Source organism: Amblyomma maculatum, chromosome 4 (genome assembly GCF_055883805.1).
Source record: "Amblyomma maculatum isolate TAMU_Amacu chromosome 4, ASM5588380v1, whole genome shotgun sequence".
NCBI lineage: Eukaryota > Metazoa > Arthropoda > Arachnida > Ixodida > Ixodidae > Amblyomma > Amblyomma maculatum.
Genome location: NC_139347.1, coordinates 153,155,193 through 153,163,018, shown reverse-complemented (window position 1 = coordinate 153,163,018; position 7,826 = coordinate 153,155,193). Strand labels below are relative to the sequence as shown.

The 7,826-nt window shown below is 46.3% G+C and overlaps 1 non-coding gene across 1 annotated transcript; it reads left to right on the top strand.

Annotated features, from left to right (window-relative positions):
• The first annotated feature begins 5,581 nt into the window (after window positions 1-5,581).
• On the top strand, window positions 5,582-5,654 carry TRNAS-ACU (transfer RNA serine (anticodon ACU)). Its single transcript has one exon. It is a non-coding gene; the product is annotated as a tRNA-Ser (tRNA).
• The last annotated feature ends 2,172 nt before the right edge of the window (window positions 5,655-7,826 follow it).

Here is a 7,826-nt window from a genome sequence, read left to right as displayed (position 1 = left end):
CAACACAACACAAAACACTCGAAGCACATGTAATAACTGGATTAACATGCGAGACCCGATGTTCAAAAATAGTGAGCTGCTGGATTGGTTCATGAAACACTGTAGTAGTTAGTCTACTACCTTGCATTGTGACTTTTTTGTTTGTGCTGCTAATATGCCTCCAAATTTTGCTCAGATCTTGAAACTCAACAAGCAGTTTGTCTGTGCAATTTTTTTAATATATATCAGTTCGTCACTTTCAGAATATTTGTGCATGTTTAGCAGATTCACAATGTTTGCATTTTGTTATGGGTGGTTCACTTTGTAGAGAACCTGAAAACAAAAGCGTGAAAAGGTTCCTATCTGTAACCATCACTACATTCATGAATATCTATCTGTAGGAAGCATCGCAAGCGCAGCCTTCAGCTACTCGCACGCATACTGTGGCAACACAGACAACATGGAAGCACCGTTCTGTTGGTAAGTCATTATTAATAAAGGTGTAGTATTGTTACGAAAAGGCATTAAAGAGAGCTTCATGATTGATTACATTAAACATAGATATGGTGCTTCCCAAATATATAAAATGTTTCCAGGTACGCAGGTGTCTATTGGACTAAAATCTCTTGTCAGCACAAAGGTTCAGAGAAGCCAGGGTAGAGGCCAACCAGGAAGCCAGTACAGCTAGAAAAACATACCTAGCCGCAGCGGTACTTGATCCGCTACCACCTGCAACGGGGCACTTTCAACCTTCTCGTGGCTCAGCAGCCATCCCAATAGAAGTGGATGACTCTCTGTGCACTAAGACTACAAAAAGCTGCTAACTGCAGACAGGCACATCAGTTATGTGCTGCCGTTTGATGCCAGTGTCACCCGTTAATAATTAGGGGGATTATCAACGATGCGCCCTTAACGGTGAGCACACTCCCAGACACCCTTAGAGTGAGTGGGAGCAGCTGTTCCGGTCGCTGAGGAGATGACCTCGACCTGCGTGGCAAGCTCAGCCGGAATTCAACTACCTTGTAGTGACAGAAGGAGGTGGCCGTTCGGTGCCCGTAACAATCAAAACACACTTTATACACAGCGAGAGACAATACACAGGAACATACAAACACTAACATTGTACAGCCGAGAGGTTCACAGAAAAACAAACGCTAAGCATGCAACTACAGAGGCATTCAATAACACAGAGACTTCACAACACAGCTCAAACACGAGAGTCACATAAACACCAAATTGTTGACCGGGCACTGTTGCAGTCCGACGCCTCGATAGTCACGATGTGGCCGCCATGCAAGACGAGCGCCGCTCCCTCGCAGGTCCGTGGGCTTGCCAGCAGCGGGTGATCCCCGAGCGTCCAGTCGAAGCACTGGCGAACACGCCGCAACCACTGACTGACTGACTGACTGACTGACTGACTGACTGACTGACTGACTGACTGACTGACTGACTGACTGACTGACTGACTGACTGACTGACTGACTGACTGACTGACTGACTGACTGACTGACTGACTGACTGACTGACTGACTGACTGACTGACTGACTGACTGACTGACTGACTGACTGACTGACTGACTGACTGACTGACTGACTGACTGACTGACTGACTGACTGACTGACTGACTGACTGACTGACTGACTGACTGACTGACTGACTGACTGACTGACTGACTGACTGACTGACTGACTGACTGACTGACTGACTGACTGACTGACTGACTGACTGACTGACTGACTGACTGACTGACTGACTGACTGACTGACTGACTGACTGACTGACTGACTGACTGACTGACTGACTGACTGACTGACTGACTGACTGACTGACTGACTGACTGACTGACTGACTGACTGACTGACTGACTGACTGACTGACTGACTGACTGACTGACTGACTGACTGACTGACTGACTGACTGACTGACTGACTGACTGACTGACTGACTGACTGGAGTGCACAAGCGGCACAGCCTTAATAAATAGGGCGTTCCGCGTCTGTCTGTTAAGGCGCGCTAAAGCTAGCGTGCGCACACACTTGGCTTCGCTGGTTAAAGCTCTCCCTTTTCCTCCCGTCGAGCCGCGCGTCGTCATTGGCTAGGACCCGTAGAAATTTCTGGATGGTTCTGGCGTATTCCAGACTGGTGAGTCACCTTCATCGCCGGGTGGTGAGAAAAAGGACGACGGCGATGCGTACAAAGCTACGCGCTCTCTCGCGCGGGGAAGGAGGTTTTTCTCGAATCTTGTGGAAGTTATCATGCGGCGACGCGCGGGCCTCGCGCAGCGCCGGCTTAATAAAAATGTGCGCCAATTTCGTTACACTGCCCCTCCCTAAAGAATATTGTCCTACAATATTCACAATACCCGCGAACATCGCGCGCACATCCATGCGCTCACCAACCACATAGGGCAAATGTCCACGTTATGCACAGCGATTGCACAAATTTCACAAATTGCAATAACACATTACAAAATTCACACATCAATGCCATGATGTTCACAAACGTAGCAACACACTGTTGTCGGATACACGTAGGAATCAACAACAGAGAAACACACAGTTATTCAAATGCGAAGCGCACAAATCTAAGCCATGCTTTCGCCTATATTTCCAAACTCGGGTTGCACCTCTTCCTTGGAACTTTCCTCTCCACTTTTCAGGTAAGCTCTCTTTTTAACGAGGCTCTGTTCTTTCTCTCGCGAGTTCGGCTTTTATTCCGTTGACTATAGAGCCTCTTCCATCGCCAGTTTTTCTCGCTCCTGTCTCGATTCTTACTCAATTTTGCTTCCCGATCGGAAAGTTGGCCCTTGTACTTCGTGCTACCAGTATGACGCTTGCTGACACTACTGGCGCTAGCATGCTTAGAACTGTTTCCTGTCGGCCGTCGTCTTTCTGAGCCTGTTCTGCTCTCCTACGCTTGCGCTTCCAGCCGTTCGTAATCATGAACTTCTTGTTTTTCTTCGCAAGCTTTCCTGCTCCTCTTCACTTGCCTTGGCAGGCTTGCATTCTTATATCTTTATTTTCCTTTTAACTTTCTTTCGCGCAGCTGGCTCGGACACATTTGCTGCGGTTTTACTGGCATGGTCAGAACATTCTCTTGACCGAGTATCTCGTTGAGAACCGCTTTGTTCTGCCTTATTTTTTGCGATTTCCTTCCTTTTCTTTACCAGCTTCAGTCGTAACTTCTTAGAGTAGGGCTCATTTTCTACTGGGGCTCGTTCTCCTCACATTTTTTTACTGCTTGTTCCTCAAAGTTTTCTTTGAATTCTTTCACCGCAGTGCAGTCCTCGATTTCCTCAATATCTGAATCTATCATTCTAGGTTCTGCGCTGTCGTTCTCCTCCGAGAAAACGTCTTCCTGATCTTTCTCGGTGGGAGGGAGCTTCTCATCTTTCTCAGTGCGAAGAACCTCCTTGGTAGTAGAGCCGTCACTCGAATCCTGCTCTTGAATTCCTGGAAGAATGCTGTCTTCACTTTCAGCTCTATCTGAGCTTTCGGGCTCGCTGTTATTTGACAGCTCTTCCTCTAAATCACTCATGCACTTAGGCATGGTGCAATCTGACGTGGAGCTAGAATTCTGCCCTTCCTTTCGAGGCGAAGAGCACATGCCAGAGCCTTTTGGCTCGGCAATTGCAGTTGCAGCTTCTGTGCAACCTGTCGTCTCGGAGGGGACAACCTCATTTTCCTGAGAAATTTTAGTTCCAGTAGAATTCTGAAATTTCTGTTGCAGGACCATGCCGTTCCACAACCTCATTCTGGATGCTGGAGCTAGTTTCTACAGCACCTGTGGCTGTCCATGAATCACACGTTTCACTGTACCTCCTAATATAAGGAAAGGTAACCTCCGGAGGCTCGGTGATACCTTTCAAACGCCGAACTTCAGCTAGCTTTTTGAGAAGGATATCTCTCTCTTTTAAGAATTCTTTTTCTTTTTCTTTTTCTGCCTGCTTCCTGGACCATTCTTTCTCTCTTTGTCCTCGTTTCCTGAGTCATTCTTTCTCTCTTTCGGCTTTCTTCCTGATACATTTTTTTCTCTTTCTTCTTCTTGTTTCTTTGCCTCTGCTTGTTTCCTTTGCCATTCTCTCTCTCATATTTCTCTTTGCCTCACTCTTTCTTTCTCAGTCTCATCCCTTTCTTTCTTAGCCTGTTCTAGAACCTCCCTTTCTTTTCCGTCCACCCATTCTCGCAGTTCAGCTTCTTTAGGACCTTTCTCTATGCCCAACACAATGATCTCCTTGAGATTCATCTACAATCTGAACTGTCTTCTGCTAATACATAGCGCTCTCAATAGACCTTACACGACCGCTTCAGCGCGGTACCTCTCTCGATCGCTCGGCTGTTACATAGTTTACGACCTCTTCGTAAGCTCTTACAACTCGTTCTCCGTCATCTCTGCTTGATTGCACCAAACGTCCTGTCGCGGACGCCAGAATAATTGTCACCCGTTAATAATTAGGGGGATTATTGACTATGCACCCTTAACGATGCGCACACTCCCAGACACCCTTGCAGTGAGGGGGGGGGGCAGCTGTTCCGGTCGCTAAGAAGATACCCTCGACCTGCGTGGCAAGCTCAGCCGGAATTCAACTACCTTGTAGTGACAGAAGGGGGTGGCCGTTTGGTGCCCAGCTACTGCTGGTTCAAGCCAGAGTAAGGGTCGGAGTCAGAAGTAACAATAAAAACACACTATATAGACAGCGACAGACGATACAGAGGAACATACAAACACTAACATTGTACAGCCGAGAGGTTCACAGAAAAAACAAACGCTAAGCAAGCAACTACAGAGGCATTCAATAACACAGAGAATTTACAACACAGCTCAAACACGAGAGTCACATAAACAAACACCAAATTGTTGACCGGGCACTGTTGCAGTACGACGCCTCGATAGTCACGATGTGGCCGCCATGCAAGACAAGCGCCGCTCCCTCGCAGGTCCTTGGGCTTGCCAGCAGCGGGTGATCCCCGGGAGTCCAGTCGAAGCACTGGCGAACACGCCGCAACCACTGAATGACTGACTGCACAAGCGGCGCGTCTTCAATAAATAGGGCGCACCGCGTCTGTCTGTAAGGCGCGCTAAAGCTAGCGCGCAAACACACTTGGCTTCGCTCGTTAAAGCGCTCCCTTTTCCTCCAGTCGAGCCGCGCTTCGTCATTGGCCTAGGACCCGTAGAAATTTCTGGATGGTACTGGCGTATTCCAGACTGGTGAGTCACCTTCATCGCCGGGTGGTGAGAAAGAGGGCGACGGCGACGCGTACAAAGCTACGCGCTCTCTCGCGCGGGGAAGGAGGTTTTTCTGGAATCTTGTGGAAGTTATCATGCGGCGATGCGCGGGCCTCGCGCTGCGCCGGCTTAATAAAAATGTGCGCCGATTTCGTGACAGCCAGTTTCTGCAGGTAATGGTATTTCCGCTTCACCAATGTCTCATTATTTTAAACCAAAAGCCCCATCTACAGACAGCCAGGATATTGTGTATTAGGGTGAAAAAGCAGACAGCTTGCATTTATTCAAGCTAGCTCAATGACGTACCAAGTGGTATGTCTAGTGGGAGCATACAAGTATTTACTATTTCCTAGTTTAGTTCATCATAATTATCCTGCCGGGGTGGCGCAGTGGTTACGCCATTCGACTACTGTTCCCAAGGACCCGGGATCGAATCCCGGCCTCGGCGACCGCTTTTCGATGGAGGCAAAAAGCAAGGTGCCGGTGTACTGTGCCATGTCAGTGCACGATAAAAAACCCCAGGTGGTCGAAATTTCCGGAGTCCTCCACTACGGCGTCTCTCATAGCCTGAGTCGTTTTGGGACGCTAAACCCAACAAACCAATCAATTATCTTTATTGAACAACAGCATAAAAGCAGATGCCAAACGAAGAAAGATAAGCATAGTGCATTTTTAGTGTGTACATAAATTTTCTTGTCCCTGTCTGTATTGTTTCTCATTTGCAATGGATATCATCTAACTTTCTATAACTGCAACAGGGCCAAGTAGTGGCTGTTCACAATTATTTCAACCAAATCAGGTAAAGACTTGAGCTTTGAAATATCATGCAGTTCCAAAAATAATGTTACAAAGTTCATCTAAAACCCTCGCTAGTTTTCTTCTTGGAGTGTGTAAAAAACAGGATATCAAGACTGCAATGCCTCACAGTGCATGGGATGGAGGGCTAGGCCGCAATATGGGAAATGTAGTTTTGCACGTTGTGAACAAACAAACACATAACACGGTGGTGACGTAGCATCTATGTCATAGCCTCCTTTCTGGTTCTTGGGATTGTGCATGTTGGGATGTGAAGAATTGATACGAGATGGAAGAAGGAGCCATGAAGTCTGCTTCTCTGTAGTGTGCGGGAGGTACATGGTGGGGCCAAGAAGCAGAAGAGGGAGTTGAGATATATCTGAAATATGGTAGTACATACCAATCATGTAAATAAGTGAAGAAAATGCAAAGTAGGGAGCTTGATTAGAAACGGGCCTATACCGGGCTAAGGCAGCTTCGTTGGGAAGTGATCGGTACACTTTCCTGTGGTTTGGTATTTCCTGCGGTCGCTGGCCGCACGTTAAAACAGAACTTCTTTCAGCCACCTTTGTGCATTTGCTGGCCATGCCAGGCAAGAAAATTTGTCATTTCAGCTCTGTTCATTGGGCAAAAAAATCACGATACATAGATGCGACATATATGCTACATCACCTATGTGTCACATGTTCTCTCGTTCGTTAACCTGCTAAAGTACCCTTCCCATGACACAGTCCATTTGAGTGACAGCATTCATAACTATCATATATGACTTGACATGAATAAGGATCTGGTAATGCTCACAATGGGTCAACAAATATTAGCTTGAGTCTTTGGCTCATACATGGCTCATACATACCTTTCACACCACTCATTTCGGACGTGGTGTTAGGATATTCACAGTTGCTTTAGGTAGGAAAAGGGCAGTTTTTCCTTATATATTATGGTCATGTTGTGTCTGCTTAGTGTACATTAGCGCTGTCTTCACAGCTATCATGGAGCCATCACTTGCACTTTGCAGTTTTATTTTGCATAAACATTTGAGCAAGTCACTAAGATGCACAAGGATATTTGAATCTGTTGTGAAAGGAATATAAATTGCATAACCCTAAATTCTACCTAATTTACCAGGGTAGTTTTCTGCTTCCTGATGACAAAACAGAACAAAAACAACATACGTACTCAACTTTAGCAGCAGATTATATAGCACAACATTTTTCAGCCAGCACATTCTAGATGAAGATCCACGGCTGCCACATATTAGATAAAAATATTAACAATCAGATGTCGCACCAATCGCTAATATCATTGCACTTCTTTTTCAGCGACCATAAAGATAAAACAAGCCAGTCAGCGATTGAGGAACCACTCTACAAGGAGCGAAAATTCATGTTCGAAGCTACTGAAGTTAATCTTCAGTAGCTACTTGAGACCTGCGCAATGTGCGGGCAAAAAAAAAACACTTCAGCATAGTAGGAAGTCTTCTCACTGTGAAGGGAACATGCTCACTGCAGCATTCTTTCCTCTGGGAAAGTCACTCACTAGTTCAAGGAACAACAGCAGGAAATGTCCTCCTGGCTGCAGGCATCTTGTTCTCTAGCTGCGGTGTAGCTTCAGTTCTTCGGTTCTGCAATCGATCAGAGTGGAAGACATCACAGAGAGGATATACTACATTTACCAACGGGCATATTTGCTGCCTGCCATAACTGAAGTTTGACGATGAGGATATCTCTCATACAACACAGAAGTCAAAGTATATGTGATTAGCTCCATAACTAAATGTTGCATCCTTTCAGAATTAAAACCCGAAGCTGCAAAGAAACATATG